Source organism: Echinops telfairi, unplaced genomic scaffold, assembly GCF_000313985.2.
Source record: "Echinops telfairi isolate 266 unplaced genomic scaffold, ASM31398v2 ScPeMD7_3533;HRSCAF=4204_0, whole genome shotgun sequence".
In the NCBI taxonomy this organism is placed as follows: domain Eukaryota; kingdom Metazoa; phylum Chordata; class Mammalia; order Afrosoricida; family Tenrecidae; genus Echinops; species Echinops telfairi.
Window position 1 is genome coordinate 1,694,616 of NW_022107431.1, and position 12,386 is coordinate 1,707,001.

Consider the following 12,386-nt stretch of genomic DNA (forward strand, 5'->3'; position numbering starts at 1 on the left):
GGGGGGGGGCTGCTGTTCCTGGTGCCCCCGTGACAGAGGGGAACTTCCCATGCTGTTTCCCGGCCACCATTTATAACAGGAGACCGGGCAGCGAGGAGGTCCAGAAGAAGCTTCGATGTCTCAGCCTTGTCCTGAGTCAGAAGCAGGTTGATTTCACCTCTCCACTTGGCTGGCCTTCCATGCCCACGTGCTGGGTCCAAAGGGCTATGAAGATGTTCACATATGATGGGCATCTACAACCAGGTGCTGCCTCTGTCATGTGTGTGTGTGTGTGGGTGGGGGGGGGGAACTCATGCAGTCAGCTGAAGCCCTGAAGGGCAGGCACAGAGGGTTCCAGAAGAAGGAATTCCGTCTCAAGACAGCAATGGACTGCAGTTCTCAGGGCCTGTGGATTTTGGACTCAGGACTGCAAGGGTAGCTCTACCCAGGGCTTCCTGGAGGCTGGGCTGCTCCAGCAGGATGGACTAGCCAGCCCTGACTGTCATGCGAGCCAGTTCCTTCAAGCAAATCCTCCTCTCCTCTCCCCTTGCCCCCACCCCTCCCCTCTCTTCTCTTTTCCTCTCTTCTGTATCCTCTTCCTCTTTTCTCCTCCCTCTCTCCTTCTGTATCCTTCATTCGCATCCCCACCCAAACCCTCTGTGGCACCGACATCATCCCCTGTCAACTTGAGCAAAGGGGTGGAGTCTAGCCTGTGAATCAGGTCATAGCCAATCATGCCTCTGTGTGGGCCCGGCCTCCTTCTGAGGATTCTGGGAACTCCTGACTTCCTCCCTGGAGGCAGGACACACTCTCTCTCTGCCTTCCCTTTCCTGCTGTTGAGACTCTCAGAGAGCTGGAGGAGACACGTGGAGACCCACACTAGCGTTGAGATGCTTCCACTGCCACTAAATCCACAAGACTTTCCACCCACAGGCCTGTGATCTGCCTGCATTCAGCATCACTGTATGTGCTACATGAGTCTAAAGAGGAATTGACGGACTGGTATGGGACATAAGGGCTAATATTGGACTTACAGACTTGATCTGGACTGGGCTGGTATGTTTCTCAATATACAATTGCTGTGTGATATAAGGCTCTTTCTTATACACTTAAGAGTGTGTTTCTCTAGTCCACCCGGATGAGCACCCCCTCTCATCCTTTCTCTCCCGTGGCTTCTCCTAGACCACACTGGCCATGAACTGTCAGTAGAAGCCTGGCTTCTGATCCCCCGGAGCCCAGACACGAACTGTCCAAAGTTAAGATGCCCTGGGATGAGGAGACTGAAACTGAGGACAGGGCTTGTTGCCTGCTTCCCGACTTTCCCCCCAAGGGCTCCATGTAGCACAGGGTGGCACTGCAGCGTCGGAACAGAGGGACATTATCAACAACATCAAATACTAGTGAGTGCTCCCTGCCCGTGGAAGGAGTTCAAAGTGAAACTTGAGTCCCATTAGTGCAGCGAAGCCGAGCGCTGAGGGTGGGGTCAGAACAAAGACGCCGTCTCGTTTTATTCCGTCCTCTCATCCAACAAAGGACAGACCGGTGTCGGAGCGCTTGCTGGGCTCATGAAACAAACCAGGTGGCAAGGCCTCTCGCTCAGGGTGGGGAGTGGAGCAGGGCATAGGAGGGTGACCCTGGGAGATACAGTGCTCCCAGCAAGCAAACGTCTAGATCCTATCCCGTCACCAACATCCAGAGCTACAAGAATATGACCCCTGATGAGGGGCATCCTTGCGAAACGCAAGGTATAGCTTTCGGTCAGCCTCAACTGTAGACTAAACATACTTCCATATCTTTCTGCTGCGTTCATCAACTTCTTCCCCCGTGGAGATAGTGCGACATCTTTGCGCTGTGAGGTTCGACTCTGAGTCGCTGTGATGGCGCTAATGCCACGGGGGCGATGGAGGCACAATGTCTGGCCAACCCTTCATCTGCTGACGGGCAGGGACTGGGCTCCAGGGAATGTGGGGAACCCTGGGGAGGGGAGGGCAGTCTCCAGGGGCTGTCCACCGGGAGTGGGTTTGAAGCTGGATGGTGCCCTCCGAAAACCTTAGACCTATTGGTCCAGTTGCTGGGATCTGGGGGCGCTCAGAAGATACCATCTCCTTTGGGGGCTAGGGTTTCTTTCATCATGCTAACGAGGCCCTCTCAGTGCCCGGTGTGTCCTGAGCCTTTGAGACAGCGAGCCGATTGGGCCCCAAGAGGAAAGTCCAAACAAGAGGGAAGGCAGGAGCCAAGTGGAGGTCTCCAAGGGGGCAGGGGGAGGGGGGGACTAGCCGGAAGAAGTTGAGGACCTTCCTCCAGAGCCAACAGAGAGAGGAAGCTTTCCCCTGAACCGACACCCTGACTTCGTATTTCCAGCGGGTTGAACTGCGATCCGCAGGGTCCGCCAGCCGCTCCGCTCCATTGGAGAAACACTGGGCTTTCTACTCCTGTGAAGAGCTACAGTCTCAGAAACCCACAGGGGCTCGCTAAGAGTCAGCATGGGCTCCTGTCAGAAGATCAGGTGGCGTTGGTCAGACCCAGGGGCCAGGTGGCTGCAGGGGGAGGAGCTCAGGAAGATCTCCCCAACCTGCACCGGCCAGGTCCCACCTGAGAGAGCCCTGCACTGCCCACACGGTCAGCTGATTGAAGCAACCCCGTGTGGTCTTTCTGTGAGAGCCCAGATGCTGGGATCTTCTAGGTTTCCCTATTCGGGAGACCACCAAAAGGTCTCCACCAGAGGTCTGGGGTCAGATTAGATGACAGTTCTCACCCCAGAGTCAGCCTCTATTGTCTTAGGGCCACCTAGTAACATAGAGCCGCCACCTTCCCCGTTTGTCCTCCTGGGCTGGCACGCGTCGCTGTGCTGCTGAAAGTCATGTCACTGGTGTTTCACATGCCGTCAAGGTGCCCTTCACGGACCAGCTCAGCAGAGTCCAGGTGAAGACAGACTCAAAGAACCCTGATGGCCAACGTCTGAAACATGGGCGCCGACACAAGGCCTCTGATGGTGGTCAGAGTCCCACGGGGAACACGGTCCAACGCAGTGCTGGGGGATGAGGCCCCTGGAGGGAAGGACACTCAAAGGACACCGAGGGCACCACAGCGGACGCGGGCACGTGGCTGGTCAGGAAGATGGCAAAGGCCAGGCAACCCCATCTTCTGTACGTAAGACCATTCTGCGTTGGGACCCCCAGGGCAGCGAGCTACAGCAATGGGTCAAACTGCGTCTGGTAAACTAGATCAAAGTAGAGGAACGACAGCCCAGTTACCGTCAGAGTAAACCAGCCTCCAACACCCGCAGGGTCCTGGGGCGCAATCCTACGGCGATAATATATAAGCTCATAGTCAAGTCGTGGACGACAGGAGAGAGGATGGGACAGAGGAGTCAGGCACATTTCACGGCGGCATGTTCACCTCTGGGACGGCCATGACCTCAGCAGCCAGGTCCGCGCAGAGAGAGAGAGAAGAAAGCATGTATTTCTACTCAAGACTTACATACCCTTAGGGGCGTGCAAGCCCCTCTGATTACAGGTAACCACATACGTCACAGGAAGGAGTTATAACAGGCAATACAAGCAATGGTGGGGGTGGTGATCTTGGGGTGTATACGCAATAGAAAAGGGAGGGACTAGGGGCACACAGGTGACAAGATGGGCGGATCCTAGATTCAAGATGGCAGTCTAACTTTGGCCACCCTTGAGTTGGCTGGACTTTATCTCTGGGCTCTCCTTCAGGGAAGCAGTCCGCTATCCTTATCAGCAGGGTGTGGGCCCCACCCACGGTGGGACAGACAATAGTGACTGGTTACTCTAGATGCCTGATGCCCTCAGGGAGATACTGTTTAAGTAGCTGACCTCACAATGCACTTCCAAGCTGGTGTTAGGGTGGGCATACAATATGGGAAACAACCTGGGGAAAAACTTTAAAAAAAAATCATTTTATTGGGGGCTCATACAACTCTTATCACAATCCATACTTACATCCATTGTGTCAAGCACATTTGTACATCTGTTGCCCTCATCATTCTCAAAACATTTTCTCTCCACTTGAGCCCTTGGTATCAGCTCCTCATTTCCCCCCTACCTTCCCACTGCCCTCTCCCTCATCAACCCTTGATAATTTATAAATTATTATTTTGTCATGGCTTACACTGTCCGACGTCTCCCTTCACCCATTTTTCTGTTGTCTGTCCCCCAGGGAGGAGGTTATATGTCGATCCTTGTAATCAGTTCCCCCTTTCTACCCCACCTTTCCTCCACCCTCCGGTAGCCACTCTCACCACTGGTCCTGAAGGGATCATCTGTCCTGGATTCCCTGTGTTTCCAGTTCCTATCTGTACCAGTGTACATCCTCTGGTCTAGCCAGATTTGTAAGGTAGAATTGGGGTCGTGATAGTGGGTGGGGAGGAAGCATTTAAGAACTAGAGGAAAGTTGTATGTTTCATCGTTGCTACACTGCACGCTGGCTGGCTCCTCTCTTCCCTGAGACTCTTCTGTAAGGGGGTGTCCCATTACCTACAGATGCGCTTTGGGTTTCCACTCTGCACTCCCCCTCACTCACAACGATATGATTTTCTGTTCTTTGATGCCTGATACCTGATCCCTTCAACACCTCGTGATCGCACAGGCTGGTGTTCTTCTTCCATGTGGGCTTTGTTGCTTCTGAGCTAGATGGCCGCTTGTTTACTTGCAATCCTTGAAGACTAGGGGGAAAACTTTTTGTATCCCACAAGTTACTGTGACAATGGAAAGGGTTATCGTTGGATTCTAATCCAACTTCTCCATGTAACATAGTCATGGCTGTGTACGATCCCTTTACACCCTGCTTCATCAGCTCCCGGAATCAGGACAAGCCTCTGGCCCCAGATGTGACCCAGACTGGACTACCCACCTCTACAGCGGCGTAAGCCACTGTCTAGGGGGATGACCCACCCCTGGCTTTCTTCTCTAGAGATCCAGCCTGGAAGGCCCAGAATGAGGTCCTTCTCGGGGACTGGTCTCTCCGACCACATGCTCAGAGTGCAGGGCATCCTGGCTCCTCAGAGCCTTCTGGCTGCACTTCCCTCCCGCAAGTCGATGTGTTCGCCTGGCAGACCACGAGACGTTCAACATTCTTGGCCAACACCAGGACTTAAATCCATCAATCCCGCTCTGGTCTCTTCGCCGTCCCGCTCTCACATGCCCCCGCCGGCTGAAAGCCCACGGCTTGCGTGTGGTGGCTCTCGGTCTTCATGGGGACAGGTTTGCTCCTTAACACTGTGGAAAGGCCTCTGGGTCACAGCTTTGTCCAGTGGAATACGTCGTTTGAGTTCTTGACTGCTGCTTCCGGAGTGCCGAGTGTGCATCCAATACAGTGGAATATCCTTGACCATCTATCACGATGTGGCCTATCTGGCCCAGTTGTGAGGCGTTGTGTTTTCTTCACACTGAGTTGTCATCCAGACGGAAGGTTGTTGTCTTTGATCTTCAACAGTAAAGTCCACTCAACGTTCAGCAAGTGCAGGTGTGTCGTGCGGTCTGCATGTCTAAGTTGCTCATGAGTCTGCCTCACTCGGCTTCGCATCGTCGGCTCCTCGGAGGATCTGCTCAGCACACAGGCTGACACGGACGCGGCCCTCACACACACCTTCCCTGATTCTCAGCCAGGCAGCACCTCCTTGTGCTGTTGGTATATGTGTTACCGGGTGGACTAGAGAAACAAATCCAGAGACACTCAGGTGTGTGTAAGAGAGAACTTTACATCAAAGAGCAATCGTACATTAGGAAACCCCAGTGAGAGGTCAACACTAAGACACTGAGCGGAGACAGAATTGAGACAGAGGCTGTGCGGTTAAGAGCAGCGTTATTAGGGTAGGGAAAGAGCTCCCGGGTTGGAAGAGGCGAGTCCGGTCTCAAAATGGAGGTAAAACCGCCGCCCGGTCACCCCCAGCCCAACTCTGGCCGCAGCCGCCAGGGGGAGGAGGGTCATGATCCAAGGAACCTGAGCAGTTGCGAAACTGTTTATTGGTGGTCTGAGCTTTGAAACTACAGACGATAGTTTAAGGGAACATTTTGAGAAATGGGGCACACTCACAGATGGTGTGGTGATGAGAGACCCCCAAGCAAAACGTTCCGGGGCTTTGGTTTTGTGACTTCTTCCTGTGTTGAAGCAATGTGTGCACGGCCACACCAGGTTGATGGGCGTGTAGTGGAACCGAAGAGAGCTGATTCAAGAGAGGATTCTATGAAGCCTGGTGCCCATCTAACAGTGAAGAAATGTTTGTCGGTGGTATAAAAGAAGACACAGAAGAATATAACTTGAGAGACTCCTTGGAAAAGTGTGGCAAGATTGAAAGCACAGAGGACAGGCAGAGTGGGGGAAAGAGAGGATTGGCCTGTGTAACCTTTGACGATCACGATACAGTTGGTACAATTGTTCAGAAATACCACGCTATTATGGGCATAACTGTGAAGTGAAAAGGGCCCTTTCAAAACAAGAGATGCCGTCTGCTGGATCACAGAGAGGTCGTGGAGGTGGGCCTGGCAACTTTCTGGGTCGTGCAGGGAACTTTGAGGTGGTGGAGGGAACTTTGGCCGTGTGGGAACTTTGTGGAAGAGGAGGCTCTGGTGGTGGAGGTGGTGGCGGCAGAGGTAGTTATAGAGGAGGTGACGGTGGTGATAGTGGATTTGGAGGTGATGTGGCAACTATGGCGGAGGTCCCCGTTAGAGTAGCAGAGGGGGCTGTGGTGGTGGAGGACCAGGATATGGAAACCAAGGTGGTGGCTATGGTGGAGGTGGAGGATATGATGGTTACAATGAAGGAGGACATTTTGGCGGTGGTAACTGTGGTGGTGGGAACTATAATGATTCTGGAAATTACAGTGGGCAACAGCAATCAAATTATGGACCCATGAAAGGGAGGTAGTTTGGTGGAAGACGCTCTGGCAGTGCTTACAGTGTGGTTATGGGTCTGGTGGTGGAAGAGGTGGCTATGGTCGCAGAGGCTCTAACATTTCAGAAGAAAGGGGCTACAGTTCTTAGCAGGAGAGAGAGCGAGGTGCTGTCGGGAAAGCTGCAGGTACCCTGAGACAGTCGTCCCAAATGCTAGAGGAGCTGTACAATCTGCCACCGAGGAGCGATGGTCCATAGTCAGAAAAGTCACTGCAGCTTCAACGGGAAACCCTTCTTGTTCAGGACTGGCATAGCCACCGTTTGTAAAAGTGCAGCTATTGATTGATGTAATGTAGTGTCCATTAGATGCACATTCCTGAGGTCTTTTAGCTGTTGTAGCTTTGTCTTTTCATTACATCAGATATATTGCCCTGTAAATTGTGGTGGTGGTACCAGGAATAAAAAATTAAGGAATTTTTAACTTAAAGAAAGAAAGAAAGAAAGAAAGAAAGAAAGAAAGAAAGAAAGAAAGAGCTCCCGGGAGGGAAGGGAGAGCAGAGAAAGAGACAGGAGCATCTTGAGCTCCCGGGCAGGTTCCAAGACCCAACTAGTTAGGTCAGGGAAATCGTGCCCATCGGTGGGGCAGTGGGACATTGGTAGGATGTGGGTCAGGGAGATATGCAAATGGGGTGAGGGGAGCTGCTGGTGCTTGTTCCGCCCATAAGGAGAAGGGAGGCGTCCTGGTGCTGCCTCTGCAGAGTCTGAGTCCTTCCCAGACCAGCTTCTTTCAATATGGGCAAGAGGCCGCACAGTCCAGCTCTGGCCTTGAGGGGGGAGGGGGCTGTGTGGACCCTGCCCAGAGAGATAAGCTCCTTGGAATGCTGAAGGCAGGGACTACAAAGTCCAGCAGATCACCTGTCTTTCTGGGAGGCCGGAGGAATGGGGCTGCATGGTCTGGACCTGGCCCAAACACCCAGCCCAGTGCAGATCAAGTCCGTAGTCCGATATCACCCTATATGTCAAGACTAGTCCATAAATTCCTCTTTAGACTCACAGAGCCACGCAATGACGCCTAATGCAGGAAAATCACAGGCCAGTGGGTGGAAAGTCTGTGGATCCAGTAGTGGTGGAAGCATGTCAGCACTGGTGTGGATCTCCAAGTGGCTCCTCCGCTCCAGGGCTCTGGCTGCATCAGCGTAGCTCCATGTGGCTTGTCAGCAAGAAGACCAAGCAGAGAGAGAGAGTGTCTTTAGCCTCCAAGGAGGAAGACATGAGTTCCCAGAATCCTCAGAAGAAAGATGCGCACATGGAGGCCTCGTTGGCTATGGCCTGATTGACAGGCTAGACTCCACCCCTTCGCAAGTTGACAGGAGCTGATGTCTATGTACATGTCTGTGTACTGCCACAGTCTATGTACATAAGTACAATTAAGTAATCTGCCACTGTGGCATTCTTTACAATGCTGCTCATGTTATCCATAGCTTTCTATGATCCACACAGTCAAATCCCTCGACATAATTAATAAAACACAAATTAATATCTTTTAAGTGTTCTTTGTTTTCAGCCAAGATCCATCTGATGTCAGTAGTGATAGCCCTAGTTCCATGACCCTAAAAATGACAGCCTTGTACTTCAAGATATGTCCTGGGGTGGTTTGCTTAAAGATGAATGCAGAATCCAGCTCAAATTTCTGGCAGCTCCCTGTCCATGTATCGCTGGAATCATTTTTTAACTATCTTCAGCAAAAAATGTACTTGCATAGGAGATTAATGATTTGTTCAATCATTTTCACATTCCATTGGGTCATTTTTCTTTGGGATGGACATCCAGATGGCTCTCTTCCAGGTGATTGCCCGGTGTGCTTGCTGCCTTCCCAATTTGCTGCATGAGACCAGTGTTTCCTGTGCTGCATCAGTGTGCTGAAATATTTCCATTGTCATTCCTTCAATTCCTGGAGGCGTGGCTGTGGCCATGCCTTCAGTACAGCCTAGACTTCTTCCTCCAGTACCATCAGTTCTTGATCATATGCCATCTCTCGAAATGTTTGAGAATCTACCAGTTCTTTTTGGTATAGTGGCTCTGTATTCCTTCCATTTTCTTTTGATACTCCCTGAATTAGTCAATCATTTGTCCAGGGAATCCTTCAATATTGTAACTCAAAATGACTTTTGTTTACTTCTTTCAGCTTGAGATAAATTGAGCATGTTCTTCCCTCTTGGCTTTCTAACCCCAGGCCTTGGCACGTCTTATCATCAAGTTGCATCTTATCTTCTTGGGCTGCCTTTGGAAACCTGATCAGCCCTTTGACGTCCTCGTTTCTTCCGTCTGCTTTAACGACAAGAACACCTTTCAGAACCTCTTCTGACATCCACACACTTCTGTCTTTTTAATGACTGCTCTCTTCATGTAGGATGTTCCTGACATTATCCCACAACCTGTCTGGTTGCTGTCACTAGCGCGCAACGATCAAATCTGCTGTGGAGATGGTCTCTGCATTCATATAGGATCATACTCAGGGCTGGATTTTGTCTACTGTGGACTTGATTTGATTTTCTTCCCCTTCGACTTGCAGATGAGCAGTTGGTGGTCTGCTCCACAGTTGGGCCCTGGCCTTGGGCTGATCATACGGAGTTTCTTCATAATCGCTTCCTCCAGATGCAGTCAGTTTGACTCCTGTGTTTTCTACCTCGCGAGGTTTGCATGAATAAACACCGTCTATGTCATCAAACAAGGCATTTGCAATGAAACGGCTGTTGGTATTTCAAATTGCCATCATGTTAGCCCGGCTTCATTTCTACTGCCAAGGTCGTATTTTCCAACTGCTGATCCTTTTTGTTTCCAATTTTCACATTCCAATTATCAGCAATTATTAATGCACACTGATATTTCCTTTTAAACCTTTAAGGATCTAGGTGTTACTCTGTCAGAGTAACTCGGAATCATGCTTGTCTGGGGGAATGTGAGAGCAACGCTAAAGAGGAACTTAATATTCAAACTCAAGAAGTTGGTGTTATTTTTCATTTTTTTCATCGTTGACCTCAGGGGTTGGTGAGTAAATGTGAATAACAGTTGTATTAGCTGTTCTTCCTTGCAGGCATATAGCTATGATCCTAGAACTGACAGCCTTGTACTTCAAGATAGAGCCTGCGGTGTTCTTTTTGAAGACGAATGCAAAGCCATTCCTCTGGAATTTCCTGGTAGAGTAACCCATTTCAGACTAGTCTTAGGATATCAGACTTTATGCATCCCATCTCATTTGGGGGGACTTCAAATGTGCCTAGATTCATACGTTGTCCATCCCTGTTCTGATTATTAATAGATGTCTATGGCTGTGTCTTCTCATTCTGAGTCATGCCCCGTCAGCTAATGAAGGCTCCAAGAGCTTCGTCCCAACCAAGTCGTTAATCAACTCTGCTTTGAGGAGGCAGCTCCTCCTTGGTTGTATTGTGAGTCCCAACCCAAGGGGCTCACCTTCTGGCACCATATCTGACAATGGCCCATGGCTCTCCATAGGTTTTCAGGGGCTAATCTCTCAGAAGGGTTCTGCCTATTGCTTCTTCCTAGTCTGAAAGTTCCACTGAAGCTTGTTCATTAGGGTGACCCTGCTGGTCACAGCTTCCAACATCACAGCAACACATGAGCCACCACAGGGCAGCACACTGACAGATGTGTGGGACCATGTGTGGGGATCTTGTTGCTCCTCTAATGTGGCCTTGCTCTCACATCCCCCAAGACAAGCATGATTCCTAGTTACTCTGACAGAGTAACACCTAGAGTCTGGGAGGTTTAGAAGGAAAGCCACCATCTACAACCACCAGAAGAGGAGTCCTGGTGGCATGGTGGGTTCCACACTGGGATGGTAACCACAGGACCAACAGTTTGAACCCATGAGCTTCTCCTTGGGAGAAAGATGAGGCTCTCTGCTCCCTAAAAGAACTTGGAAACCCATGTGGTCCCTGTGAGTCAGAATCGACTGGACGGTGACGGTGGACTTGGCTGATGTGGCTTGGCTCCCCAGGAATGTTTACCGAGTCTTCGGAGGGTGCTGTGCCCACACACAGTGCTCGCCTGGCAGAGCTCTTGCCGGATTGGCTCCAGGAATCTAGCAGCTCACCTTGTAGAATTCCGACACCCCGTTGTCTCATAACCAGGACTGATAGCCACAAGGGCAGCAGTTCAAAACCACCTGCTGCTCCGAGGGAGAGAGACAGCATAATGTGCTCCTGTACAGAATTATGGTCTGGGGCACCCACGGGGAGCTCTGCCCTGTCCTGTGGGGTCACAGGGAGTCGGCAGGGATCCGAGGGCAGTGAGTATGGTTTTCCTGTGGTTATCTTAAGCACTATGGTGTTAAGTGTAACCACACCCGTTTGGTTTCTTGGCTGGGTGACAATATTTGGGTGGGGTGGTGGACAGTGGATGATCTGGTGGACCATGAGCAGGAGGCCAGGGAAGAGGGGCATGGGGGCTGGGGAAGGCCAGGGAGTGGGGAGAGGTGAGTGGACACTCAGGAAGGACTTGGAGAGTATGGGTGGCCTCTGGGAGGCCTGGGGAGGGTGCAAGCGGGAGCTTTGGCAGGGCCACCCAGAAGCAGGACCCACTTTGGGGTGTGACCACGGTTCCAGAGAAGCTGTCCTGTGATGCTGTGGCTGTTGCTGTCAGGTGCCGTCCAGTGGACTCTGACACACTGCAGGGCAATCCCGTGCACCGCAGAGCAGCGCAGCGCCTGGGCCTGCACCAGCCTCACTGTGGTTCCTGTCTGGGCGCATCATTGCAGCCACTGTGCCAGGCCATCTCATCGAGGGCCTGCTTCTGGTGCCGCCCTTACTCTGGAGCAAGCACAGCTCCGTGCGGACTCACGGTGGCCCCACCGGACAGTGCAGAGCTGCCCACGGGACATCCTGCATCCAGTGTGCACAGAGGCAGACTGCCACACCATCCTCCTGCTGAAAAGTTGGGGTCCCAACGACCAGCCAAGGGCTTGGCCACCCCTCCCCCAGGAGCCTGCCCTTAACGGGAAAGGCTAAGGGCTTGGCTGTGAAGCAGCATCCTTGGGGCCCCTGACAGCATGCATGGCCAGCATCTGACTGCAAAGCAGCACCCCGTTTCTGCACCTGGTCAGTCCCAGGGGGCTCTCTGCACTGCTAGCCATTGTCCGGGAAGTGCTTCCCAGGTAGGACGCTTCCCCTCTACCATGCCACCCCCCACCCACCCGGGCCAGCACACACAAACAGTACCCGCCCCCTCCACCCCCGGAAGTGCTGGCTTGGGTCTGAGAATTCCACCCCTGTTCCGCATCCTCTCAAAGTTCTGAGTCTGGTTCTGAGAAGCCCAGCCCCTCTCCAGATGTGCTGGGCCTTCCGGACCCTCTCAGTCCCGCCCCAGATATCTGTACGCTCCCCTGCTGCTCCCATGCATAGTATCAAGTGTCTGCACACTGGCCAAGAAGCCCCCAGGCTCCAGGCCTTTGTCGCCTTTGTATCCAAACAGCATCGCCCCCCCTACTGCCCGCTGCAGGCCGCGGGGTGGGTGTGGGTGGGTGGGGCGGGAGGT

General features: G+C 52.3%; 1 pseudogene; it reads left to right on the top strand.

Moving 5' to 3' along the window:
* Positions 1-5,859: 5,859 nt before the first annotated feature.
* On the top strand, positions 5,860-6,983 carry LOC101661395 (annotated as a pseudogene).
* The last annotated feature ends 5,403 nt before the right edge of the window (positions 6,984-12,386 follow it).